Source organism: Pimephales promelas, chromosome 3 (assembly GCF_988280905.1).
Source record: "Pimephales promelas chromosome 3, fPimPro1.hap1.1, whole genome shotgun sequence".
Taxonomy (NCBI): Eukaryota; Metazoa; Chordata; class Actinopteri; order Cypriniformes; family Leuciscidae; genus Pimephales; species Pimephales promelas.
Genome location: NC_142771.1, coordinates 47,092,640 through 47,100,139, shown reverse-complemented (window position 1 = coordinate 47,100,139; position 7,500 = coordinate 47,092,640). Strand labels below are relative to the sequence as shown.

Sequence of the window (7,500 nt, the reverse complement as noted above, 5' to 3'; positions counted from 1 at the left end):
AATTTTGAGGGGAAAAAAGACAATTTAGGATTTTTGAAACATTTCATTGACTCTTTTTTTTTTTTTTTTTTTTTAAACAATAAAGCTTACAGCACCTGGTATTCCCAGGCGGTCTCCCATCCAAGTACTAACCAGGCCCGACCCTGCTTAGCTTCCGAGATCAGACGAGTTCGGGCGTTCTCAAGGTGGTATGGCCGTAAGCGAAATCTGCTGCCAAAATTGGGCTATTTGAATGGTTAGAACATTAGGGTAGTAAACTACATAAAGCTTACAGCACCTGGTATTCCCAGGCGGTCTCCCATCCAAGTACTAACCAGGCCCGACCCTGCTTAGCTTCCGAGATCAGACGAGTTCGGGCGTTCTCAAGGTGGTATGGCCGTAAGCGAAATCTGCTGCCAAAATTGGGCTATTTGAATGGTTAGAACATTAGGGTAGTAAACTACATAAAGCTTACAGCACCTGGTATTCCCAGGCGGTCTCCCATCCAAGTACTAACCAGGCCCGACCCTGCTTAGCTTCCGAGATCAGACGAGTTCGGGCGTTCTCAAGGTGGTATGGCCGTAAGCGAAATCTGTTGCCAAAATTGGGCTATTTGAATGGTTAGAACATTAGGGTAGTAAACTACATAAAGCTTACAGCACCTGGTATTCCCAGGCGGTCTCCCATCCAAGTACTAACCAGGCCCGACCCTGCTTAGCTTCCGAGATCAGACGAGTTCGGGCGTTCTCAAGGTGGTATGGCCGTAAGCGAAATCTGCTGCCAAAATTGGGCTATTTGAATGGTTAGAACATTAGGGTAGTAAACTACATAAAGCTTACAGCACCTGGTATTCCCAGGCGGTCTCCCATCCAAGTACTAACCAGGCCCGACCCTGCTTAGCTTCCGAGATCAGACGAGTTCGGGCGTTCTCAAGGTGGTATGGCCGTAAGCGAAATCTGCTGCCAAAATTGGGCTATTTGAATGGTTAGAACATTAGGGTAGTAAACTACATAAAGCTTACAGCACCTGGTATTCCCAGGCGGTCTCCCATCCAAGTACTAACCAGGCCCGACCCTGCTTAGCTTCCGAGATCAGACGAGTTCGGGCGTTCTCAAGGTGGTATGGCCGTAAGCGAAATCTGCAGCCAAAATTGGGCTATTTGAAGAAGAAAAAAAAGAGACTCTTTCAGGCTTTCTGAAGAAACTGAGAGACTATTTCAGGAATTTTGAGGGGAAAAAAGACAATTTAGGATTTTTGAAACATTTCATTGACTCTTTTTTTTTTTTTTTTTTTTAAACAATAAAGCTTACAGCACCTGGTATTCCCAGGCGGTCTCCCATCCAAGTACTAACCAGGCCCGACCCTGCTTAGCTTCCGAGATCAGACGAGTTCGGGCGTTCTCAAGGTGGTATGGCCGTAAGCGAAATCTGCTGCCAAAATTGGGCTATTTGAATGGTTAGAACATTAGGGTAGTAAACTACATAAAGCTTACAGCACCTGGTATTCCCAGGCGGTCTCCCATCCAAGTACTAACCAGGCCCGACCCTGCTTAGCTTCCGAGATCAGACGAGTTCGGGCGTTCTCAAGGTGGTATGGCCGTAAGCGAAATCTGCTGCCAAAATTGGGCTATTTGAATGGTTAGAACATTAGGGTAGTAAACTACATAAAGCTTACAGCACCTGGTATTCCCAGGCGGTCTCCCATCCAAGTACTAACCAGGCCCGACCCTGCTTAGCTTCCGAGATCAGACGAGTTCGGGCGTTCTCAAGGTGGTATGGCCGTAAGCGAAATCTGCTGCCAAAATTGGGCTATTTGAATGGTTAGAACATTAGGGTAGTAAACTACATAAAGCTTACAGCACCTGGTATTCCCAGGCGGTCTCCCATCCAAGTACTAACCAGGCCCGACCCTGCTTAGCTTCCGAGATCAGACGAGTTCGGGCGTTCTCAAGGTGGTATGGCCGTAAGCGAAATCTGCTGCCAAAATTGGGCTATTTGAATGGTTAGAACATTAGGGTAGTAAACTACATAAAGCTTACAGCACCTGGTATTCCCAGGCGGTCTCCCATCCAAGTACTAACCAGGCCCGACCCTGCTTAGCTTCCGAGATCAGACGAGTTCGGGCGTTCTCAAGGTGGTATGGCCGTAAGCGAAATTTGCTGCCAAAATTGGGCTATTTGAAGAAGAAAAAAAAGAGACTCTTTCAGGCTTTCTGAAGAAACTGAGAGACTATTTCAGGAATTTTGAGGGGAAAAAAGACAATTTAGGATTTTTGAAACATTTCATTGACTCTTTTTTTTTTTTTTTTTTTTTAAACAATAAAGCTTACAGCACCTGGTATTCCCAGGCGGTCTCCCATCCAAGTACTAACCAGGCCCGACCCTGCTTAGCTTCCGAGATCAGACGAGTTCGGGCGTTCTCAAGGTGGTATGGCCGTAAGCGAAATCTGCTGCCAAAATTGGGCTATTTGAATGGTTAGAACATTAGGGTAGTAAACTACATAAAGCTTACAGCACCTGGTATTCCCAGGCGGTCTCCCATCCAAGTACTAACCAGGCCCGACCCTGCTTAGCTTCCGAGATCAGACGAGTTCGGGCGTTCTCAAGGTGGTATGGCCGTAAGCGAAATCTGCTGCCAAAATTGGGCTATTTGAATGGTTAGAACATTAGGGTAGTAAACTACATAAAGCTTACAGCACCTGGTATTCCCAGGCGGTCTCCCATCCAAGTACTAACCAGGCCCGACCCTGCTTAGCTTCCGAGATCAGACGAGTTCGGGCGTTCTCAAGGTGGTATGGCCGTAAGCGAAATCTGCTGCCAAAATTGGGCTATTTGAATGGTTAGAACATTAGGGTAGTAAACTACATAAAGCTTACAGCACCTGGTATTCCCAGGCGGTCTCCCATCCAAGTACTAACCAGGCCCGACCCTGCTTAGCTTCCGAGATCAGACGAGTTCGGGCGTTCTCAAGGTGGTATGGCCGTAAGCGAAATCTGCTGCCAAAATTGGGCTATTTGAATGGTTAGAACATTAGGGTAGTAAACTACATAAAGCTTACAGCACCTGGTATTCCCAGGCGGTCTCCCATCCAAGTACTAACCAGGCCCGACCCTGCTTAGCTTCCGAGATCAGACGAGTTCGGGCGTTCTCAAGGTGGTATGGCCGTAAGCGAAATCTGCTGCCAAAATTGGGCTATTTGAACGGTTAGAACATTAGGGTAGTAAACTACATAAAGCTAACAGCACCTGGTATTCCCAGGCGGTCTCCCATCCAAGTACTAACCAGGCCCGACCCTGCTTAGCTTCCGAGATCAGACGAGTTCGGGCGTTCTCAAGGTGGTATGGCCGTAAGCGAAATCTGCTGCCAAAATTGGGCTATTTGAATGGTTAGAACATTAGGGTAGTAAACTACATAAAGCTTACAGCACCTGGTATTCCCAGGCGGTCTCCCATCCAAGTACTAACCAGGCCCGACCCTGCTTAGCTTCCGAGATCAGACGAGTTCGGGCGTTCTCAAGGTGGTATGGCCGTAAGCGAAATCTGCAGCCAAAATTGGGCTATTTGAAGAAGAAAAAAAAGAGACTCTTTCAGGCTTTCTGAAGAAACTGAGAGACTATTTCAGGAATTTTGAGGGGAAAAAAGACAATTTAGGATTTTTGAAACATTTCATTGACTCTTTTTTTTTTTTTTTTTTTAAACAATAAAGCTTACAGCACCTGGTATTCCCAGGCGGTCTCCCATCCAAGTACTAACCAGGCCCGACCCTGCTTAGCTTCCGAGATCAGACGAGTTCGGGCGTTCTCAAGGTGGTATGGCCGTAAGCGAAATCTGCTGCCAAAATTGGGCTATTTGAATGGTTAGAACATTAGGGTAGTAAACTACATAAAGCTTACAGCACCTGGTATTCCCAGGCGGTCTCCCATCCAAGTACTAACCAGGCCCGACCCTGCTTAGCTTCCGAGATCAGACGAGTTCGGGCGTTCTCAAGGTGGTATGGCCGTAAGCGAAATCTGCTGCCAAAATTGGGCTATTTGAATGGTTAGAACATTAGGGTAGTAAACTACATAAAGCTTACAGCACCTGGTATTCCCAGGCGGTCTCCCATCCAAGTACTAACCAGGCCCGACCCTGCTTAGCTTCCGAGATCAGACGAGTTCGGGCGTTCTCAAGGTGGTATGGCCGTAAGCGAAATCTGCTGCCAAAATTGGGCTATTTGAATGGTTAGAACATTAGGGTAGTAAACTACATAAAGCTTACAGCACCTGGTATTCCCAGGCGGTCTCCCATCCAAGTACTAACCAGGCCCGACCCTGCTTAGCTTCCGAGATCAGACGAGTTCGGGCGTTCTCAAGGTGGTATGGCCGTAAGCGAAATCTGCAGCCAAAATTGGGCTATTTGAATGGTTAGAACATTAGGGTAGTAAACTACATAAAGCTTACAGCACCTGGTATTCCCAGGCGGTCTCCCATCCAAGTACTAACCAGGCCCGACCCTGCTTAGCTTCCGAGATCAGACGAGTTCGGGCGTTCTCAAGGTGGTATGGCCGTAAGCGAAATCTGCAGCCAAAATTGGGCTATTTGAAGAAGAAAAAAAAGAGACTCTTTCAGGCTTTCTGAAGAAACTGAGAGACTATTTCAGGAATTTTGAGGGGAAAAAAGACAATTTAGGATTTTTGAAACATTTCATTGACTCTTTTTTTTTTTTTTTTTTTTAAACAATAAAGCTTACAGCACCTGGTATTCCCAGGCGGTCTCCCATCCAAGTACTAACCAGGCCCGACCCTGCTTAGCTTCCGAGATCAGACGAGTTCGGGCGTTCTCAAGGTGGTATGGCCGTAAGCGAAATCTGCTGCCAAAATTGGGCTATTTGAATGGTTAGAACATTAGGGTAGTAAACTACATAAAGCTTACAGCACCTGGTATTCCCAGGCGGTCTCCCATCCAAGTACTAACCAGGCCCGACCCTGCTTAGCTTCCGAGATCAGACGAGTTCGGGCGTTCTCAAGGTGGTATGGCCGTAAGCGAAATCTGCTGCCAAAATTGGGCTATTTGAATGGTTAGAACATTAGGGTAGTAAACTACATAAAGCTTACAGCACCTGGTATTCCCAGGCGGTCTCCCATCCAAGTACTAACCAGGCCCGACCCTGCTTAGCTTCCGAGATCAGACGAGTTCGGGCGTTCTCAAGGTGGTATGGCCGTAAGCGAAATCTGCTGCCAAAATTGGGCTATTTGAATGGTTAGAACATTAGGGTAGTAAACTACATAAAGCTTACAGCACCTGGTATTCCCAGGCGGTCTCCCATCCAAGTACTAACCAGGCCCGACCCTGCTTAGCTTCCGAGATCAGACGAGTTCGGGCGTTCTCAAGGTGGTATGGCCGTAAGCGAAATCTGCTGCCAAAATTGGGCTATTTGAATGGTTAGAACATTAGGGTAGTAAACTACATAAAGCTTACAGCACCTGGTATTCCCAGGCGGTCTCCCATCCAAGTACTAACCAGGCCCGACCCTGCTTAGCTTCCGAGATCAGACGAGTTCGGGCGTTCTCAAGGTGGTATGGCCGTAAGCGAAATCTGCTGCCAAAATTGGGCTATTTGAACGGTTAGAACATTAGGGTAGTAAACTACATAAAGCTAACAGCACCTGGTATTCCCAGGCGGTCTCCCATCCAAGTACTAACCAGGCCCGACCCTGCTTAGCTTCCGAGATCAGACGAGTTCGGGCGTTCTCAAGGTGGTATGGCCGTAAGCGAAATCTGCTGCCAAAATTGGGCTATTTGAATGGTTAGAACATTAGGGTAGTAAACTACATAAAGCTTACAGCACCTGGTATTCCCAGGCGGTCTCCCATCCAAGTACTAACCAGGCCCGACCCTGCTTAGCTTCCGAGATCAGACGAGTTCGGGCGTTCTCAAGGTGGTATGGCCGTAAGCGAAATCTGCAGCCAAAATTGGGCTATTTGAAGAAGAAAAAAAAGAGACTCTTTCAGGCTTTCTGAAGAAACTGAGAGACTATTTCAGGAATTTTGAGGGGAAAAAAGACAATTTAGGATTTTTGAAACATTTCATTGACTCTTTTTTTTTTTTTTTTTTAAACAATAAAGCTTACAGCACCTGGTATTCCCAGGCGGTCTCCCATCCAAGTACTAACCAGGCCCGACCCTGCTTAGCTTCCGAGATCAGACGAGTTCGGGCGTTCTCAAGGTGGTATGGCCGTAAGCGAAATCTGCTGCCAAAATTGGGCTATTTGAATGGTTAGAACATTAGGGTAGTAAACTACATAAAGCTTACAGCACCTGGTATTCCCAGGCGGTCTCCCATCCAAGTACTAACCAGGCCCGACCCTGCTTAGCTTCCGAGATCAGACGAGTTCGGGCGTTCTCAAGGTGGTATGGCCGTAAGCGAAATCTGCTGCCAAAATTGGGCTATTTGAATGGTTAGAACATTAGGGTAGTAAACTACATAAAGCTTACAGCACCTGGTATTCCCAGGCGGTCTCCCATCCAAGTACTAACCAGGCCCGACCCTGCTTAGCTTCCGAGATCAGACGAGTTCGGGCGTTCTCAAGGTGGTATGGCCGTAAGCGAAATCTGCTGCCAAAATTGGGCTATTTGAATGGTTAGAACATTAGGGTAGTAAACTACATAAAGCTTACAGCACCTGGTATTCCCAGGCGGTCTCCCATCCAAGTACTAACCAGGCCCGACCCTGCTTAGCTTCCGAGATCAGACGAGTTCGGGCGTTCTCAAGGTGGTATGGCCGTAAGCGAAATCTGCAGCCAAAATTGGGCTATTTGAATGGTTAGAACATTAGGGTAGTAAACTACATAAAGCTTACAGCACCTGGTATTCCCAGGCGGTCTCCCATCCAAGTACTAACCAGGCCCGACCCTGCTTAGCTTCCGAGATCAGACGAGTTCGGGCGTTCTCAAGGTGGTATGGCCGTAAGCGAAATCTGCAGCCAAAATTGGGCTATTTGAAGAAGAAAAAAAAGAGACTCTTTCAGGCTTTCTGAAGAAACTGAGAGACTATTTCAGGAATTTTGAGGGGAAAAAAGACAATTTAGGATTTTTGAAACATTTCATTGACTCTTTTTTTTTTTTTTTTTTTAAACAATAAAGCTTACAGCACCTGGTATTCCCAGGCGGTCTCCCATCCAAGTACTAACCAGGCCCGACCCTGCTTAGCTTCCGAGATCAGACGAGTTCGGGCGTTCTCAAGGTGGTATGGCCGTAAGCGAAATCTGCTGCCAAAATTGGGCTATTTGAATGGTTAGAACATTAGGGTAGTAAACTACATAAAGCTTACAGCACCTGGTATTCCCAGGCGGTCTCCCATCCAAGTACTAACCAGGCCCGACCCTGCTTAGCTTCCGAGATCAGACGAGTTCGGGCGTTCTCAAGGTGGTATGGCCGTAAGCGAAATCTGCTGCCAAAATTGGGCTATTTGAATGGTTAGAACATTAGGGTAGTAAACTACATAAAGCTTACAGCACCTGGTATTCCCAGGCGGTCTCCCATCCAAGTA

The 7,500-nt window shown here is 47.1% G+C and overlaps 38 non-coding genes across 38 annotated transcripts in view; all 38 read right to left on the bottom strand.

The window, feature by feature from the left end:
• Positions 1 to 83: 83 nt before the first annotated feature.
• On the bottom strand, positions 84 to 202 carry LOC148993684 (5S ribosomal RNA). The gene has a single exon (XR_016159342.1). It is a non-coding gene; the product is annotated as a 5S ribosomal RNA (ribosomal RNA).
• Positions 203 to 265: 63 nt separating this feature from the next.
• LOC148993683 (5S ribosomal RNA) lies at positions 266 to 384 on the bottom strand. Its single transcript, XR_016159341.1, has one exon. It is a non-coding gene; the product is annotated as a 5S ribosomal RNA (ribosomal RNA).
• Positions 385 to 447: 63 nt separating this feature from the next.
• LOC148993682 (5S ribosomal RNA) lies at positions 448 to 566 on the bottom strand. The gene has a single exon (XR_016159340.1). It is a non-coding gene; the product is annotated as a 5S ribosomal RNA (ribosomal RNA).
• Positions 567 to 629: 63 nt separating this feature from the next.
• On the bottom strand, positions 630 to 748 carry LOC148993681 (5S ribosomal RNA). Its single transcript, XR_016159339.1, has one exon. It is a non-coding gene; the product is annotated as a 5S ribosomal RNA (ribosomal RNA).
• Positions 749 to 811: 63 nt separating this feature from the next.
• Positions 812 to 930, bottom strand: LOC148993680 (5S ribosomal RNA). Its single transcript, XR_016159338.1, has one exon. It is a non-coding gene; the product is annotated as a 5S ribosomal RNA (ribosomal RNA).
• Positions 931 to 993: 63 nt separating this feature from the next.
• Positions 994 to 1,112, bottom strand: LOC148993679 (5S ribosomal RNA). The gene has a single exon (XR_016159337.1). It is a non-coding gene; the product is annotated as a 5S ribosomal RNA (ribosomal RNA).
• Positions 1,113 to 1,282: 170 nt separating this feature from the next.
• On the bottom strand, positions 1,283 to 1,401 carry LOC148993678 (5S ribosomal RNA). The gene has a single exon (XR_016159336.1). It is a non-coding gene; the product is annotated as a 5S ribosomal RNA (ribosomal RNA).
• A 63-nt stretch (positions 1,402 to 1,464) lies between these two features.
• Positions 1,465 to 1,583, bottom strand: LOC148993677 (5S ribosomal RNA). The gene has a single exon (XR_016159335.1). It is a non-coding gene; the product is annotated as a 5S ribosomal RNA (ribosomal RNA).
• A 63-nt stretch (positions 1,584 to 1,646) lies between these two features.
• LOC148993676 (5S ribosomal RNA) lies at positions 1,647 to 1,765 on the bottom strand. The gene has a single exon (XR_016159333.1). It is a non-coding gene; the product is annotated as a 5S ribosomal RNA (ribosomal RNA).
• A 63-nt stretch (positions 1,766 to 1,828) lies between these two features.
• Positions 1,829 to 1,947, bottom strand: LOC148993675 (5S ribosomal RNA). The gene has a single exon (XR_016159332.1). It is a non-coding gene; the product is annotated as a 5S ribosomal RNA (ribosomal RNA).
• A 63-nt stretch (positions 1,948 to 2,010) lies between these two features.
• LOC148993674 (5S ribosomal RNA) lies at positions 2,011 to 2,129 on the bottom strand. Its single transcript, XR_016159331.1, has one exon. It is a non-coding gene; the product is annotated as a 5S ribosomal RNA (ribosomal RNA).
• A 171-nt stretch (positions 2,130 to 2,300) lies between these two features.
• Positions 2,301 to 2,419, bottom strand: LOC148993673 (5S ribosomal RNA). The gene has a single exon (XR_016159330.1). It is a non-coding gene; the product is annotated as a 5S ribosomal RNA (ribosomal RNA).
• A 63-nt stretch (positions 2,420 to 2,482) lies between these two features.
• Positions 2,483 to 2,601, bottom strand: LOC148993672 (5S ribosomal RNA). The gene has a single exon (XR_016159329.1). It is a non-coding gene; the product is annotated as a 5S ribosomal RNA (ribosomal RNA).
• A 63-nt stretch (positions 2,602 to 2,664) lies between these two features.
• LOC148993671 (5S ribosomal RNA) lies at positions 2,665 to 2,783 on the bottom strand. Its single transcript, XR_016159328.1, has one exon. It is a non-coding gene; the product is annotated as a 5S ribosomal RNA (ribosomal RNA).
• Positions 2,784 to 2,846: 63 nt separating this feature from the next.
• On the bottom strand, positions 2,847 to 2,965 carry LOC148993670 (5S ribosomal RNA). Its single transcript, XR_016159327.1, has one exon. It is a non-coding gene; the product is annotated as a 5S ribosomal RNA (ribosomal RNA).
• A 63-nt stretch (positions 2,966 to 3,028) lies between these two features.
• Positions 3,029 to 3,147, bottom strand: LOC148993669 (5S ribosomal RNA). The gene has a single exon (XR_016159326.1). It is a non-coding gene; the product is annotated as a 5S ribosomal RNA (ribosomal RNA).
• Positions 3,148 to 3,210: 63 nt separating this feature from the next.
• On the bottom strand, positions 3,211 to 3,329 carry LOC148993668 (5S ribosomal RNA). Its single transcript, XR_016162024.1, has one exon. It is a non-coding gene; the product is annotated as a 5S ribosomal RNA (ribosomal RNA).
• Positions 3,330 to 3,392: 63 nt separating this feature from the next.
• LOC148993667 (5S ribosomal RNA) lies at positions 3,393 to 3,511 on the bottom strand. Its single transcript, XR_016159325.1, has one exon. It is a non-coding gene; the product is annotated as a 5S ribosomal RNA (ribosomal RNA).
• A 169-nt stretch (positions 3,512 to 3,680) lies between these two features.
• On the bottom strand, positions 3,681 to 3,799 carry LOC148993666 (5S ribosomal RNA). The gene has a single exon (XR_016159324.1). It is a non-coding gene; the product is annotated as a 5S ribosomal RNA (ribosomal RNA).
• A 63-nt stretch (positions 3,800 to 3,862) lies between these two features.
• LOC148993665 (5S ribosomal RNA) lies at positions 3,863 to 3,981 on the bottom strand. The gene has a single exon (XR_016159322.1). It is a non-coding gene; the product is annotated as a 5S ribosomal RNA (ribosomal RNA).
• A 63-nt stretch (positions 3,982 to 4,044) lies between these two features.
• Positions 4,045 to 4,163, bottom strand: LOC148993664 (5S ribosomal RNA). Its single transcript, XR_016159321.1, has one exon. It is a non-coding gene; the product is annotated as a 5S ribosomal RNA (ribosomal RNA).
• Positions 4,164 to 4,226: 63 nt separating this feature from the next.
• On the bottom strand, positions 4,227 to 4,345 carry LOC148993663 (5S ribosomal RNA). Its single transcript, XR_016159320.1, has one exon. It is a non-coding gene; the product is annotated as a 5S ribosomal RNA (ribosomal RNA).
• Positions 4,346 to 4,408: 63 nt separating this feature from the next.
• On the bottom strand, positions 4,409 to 4,527 carry LOC148993662 (5S ribosomal RNA). The gene has a single exon (XR_016159319.1). It is a non-coding gene; the product is annotated as a 5S ribosomal RNA (ribosomal RNA).
• A 170-nt stretch (positions 4,528 to 4,697) lies between these two features.
• Positions 4,698 to 4,816, bottom strand: LOC148993661 (5S ribosomal RNA). Its single transcript, XR_016159318.1, has one exon. It is a non-coding gene; the product is annotated as a 5S ribosomal RNA (ribosomal RNA).
• A 63-nt stretch (positions 4,817 to 4,879) lies between these two features.
• On the bottom strand, positions 4,880 to 4,998 carry LOC148993660 (5S ribosomal RNA). The gene has a single exon (XR_016159316.1). It is a non-coding gene; the product is annotated as a 5S ribosomal RNA (ribosomal RNA).
• A 63-nt stretch (positions 4,999 to 5,061) lies between these two features.
• LOC148993659 (5S ribosomal RNA) lies at positions 5,062 to 5,180 on the bottom strand. Its single transcript, XR_016159315.1, has one exon. It is a non-coding gene; the product is annotated as a 5S ribosomal RNA (ribosomal RNA).
• Positions 5,181 to 5,243: 63 nt separating this feature from the next.
• LOC148993658 (5S ribosomal RNA) lies at positions 5,244 to 5,362 on the bottom strand. Its single transcript, XR_016159314.1, has one exon. It is a non-coding gene; the product is annotated as a 5S ribosomal RNA (ribosomal RNA).
• Positions 5,363 to 5,425: 63 nt separating this feature from the next.
• On the bottom strand, positions 5,426 to 5,544 carry LOC148993657 (5S ribosomal RNA). The gene has a single exon (XR_016159313.1). It is a non-coding gene; the product is annotated as a 5S ribosomal RNA (ribosomal RNA).
• Positions 5,545 to 5,607: 63 nt separating this feature from the next.
• On the bottom strand, positions 5,608 to 5,726 carry LOC148993656 (5S ribosomal RNA). Its single transcript, XR_016162023.1, has one exon. It is a non-coding gene; the product is annotated as a 5S ribosomal RNA (ribosomal RNA).
• A 63-nt stretch (positions 5,727 to 5,789) lies between these two features.
• Positions 5,790 to 5,908, bottom strand: LOC148993655 (5S ribosomal RNA). Its single transcript, XR_016159312.1, has one exon. It is a non-coding gene; the product is annotated as a 5S ribosomal RNA (ribosomal RNA).
• A 168-nt stretch (positions 5,909 to 6,076) lies between these two features.
• Positions 6,077 to 6,195, bottom strand: LOC148993654 (5S ribosomal RNA). The gene has a single exon (XR_016159310.1). It is a non-coding gene; the product is annotated as a 5S ribosomal RNA (ribosomal RNA).
• Positions 6,196 to 6,258: 63 nt separating this feature from the next.
• Positions 6,259 to 6,377, bottom strand: LOC148993653 (5S ribosomal RNA). The gene has a single exon (XR_016159309.1). It is a non-coding gene; the product is annotated as a 5S ribosomal RNA (ribosomal RNA).
• A 63-nt stretch (positions 6,378 to 6,440) lies between these two features.
• On the bottom strand, positions 6,441 to 6,559 carry LOC148993652 (5S ribosomal RNA). The gene has a single exon (XR_016159308.1). It is a non-coding gene; the product is annotated as a 5S ribosomal RNA (ribosomal RNA).
• Positions 6,560 to 6,622: 63 nt separating this feature from the next.
• LOC148993651 (5S ribosomal RNA) lies at positions 6,623 to 6,741 on the bottom strand. The gene has a single exon (XR_016159307.1). It is a non-coding gene; the product is annotated as a 5S ribosomal RNA (ribosomal RNA).
• Positions 6,742 to 6,804: 63 nt separating this feature from the next.
• On the bottom strand, positions 6,805 to 6,923 carry LOC148993650 (5S ribosomal RNA). Its single transcript, XR_016159306.1, has one exon. It is a non-coding gene; the product is annotated as a 5S ribosomal RNA (ribosomal RNA).
• A 169-nt stretch (positions 6,924 to 7,092) lies between these two features.
• Positions 7,093 to 7,211, bottom strand: LOC148993649 (5S ribosomal RNA). The gene has a single exon (XR_016159305.1). It is a non-coding gene; the product is annotated as a 5S ribosomal RNA (ribosomal RNA).
• Positions 7,212 to 7,274: 63 nt separating this feature from the next.
• On the bottom strand, positions 7,275 to 7,393 carry LOC148993648 (5S ribosomal RNA). The gene has a single exon (XR_016159304.1). It is a non-coding gene; the product is annotated as a 5S ribosomal RNA (ribosomal RNA).
• A 63-nt stretch (positions 7,394 to 7,456) lies between these two features.
• The window catches only part of LOC148993647 (5S ribosomal RNA), a 119-nt gene continuing 75 nt past the window's right edge, over positions 7,457 to 7,500 (bottom strand). Inside the window, exon 1 of the ribosomal RNA XR_016159303.1 lies at positions 7,457 to 7,500. This exon is cut by the window's right edge and continues 75 nt beyond it. This is a non-coding gene — a ribosomal RNA (5S ribosomal RNA).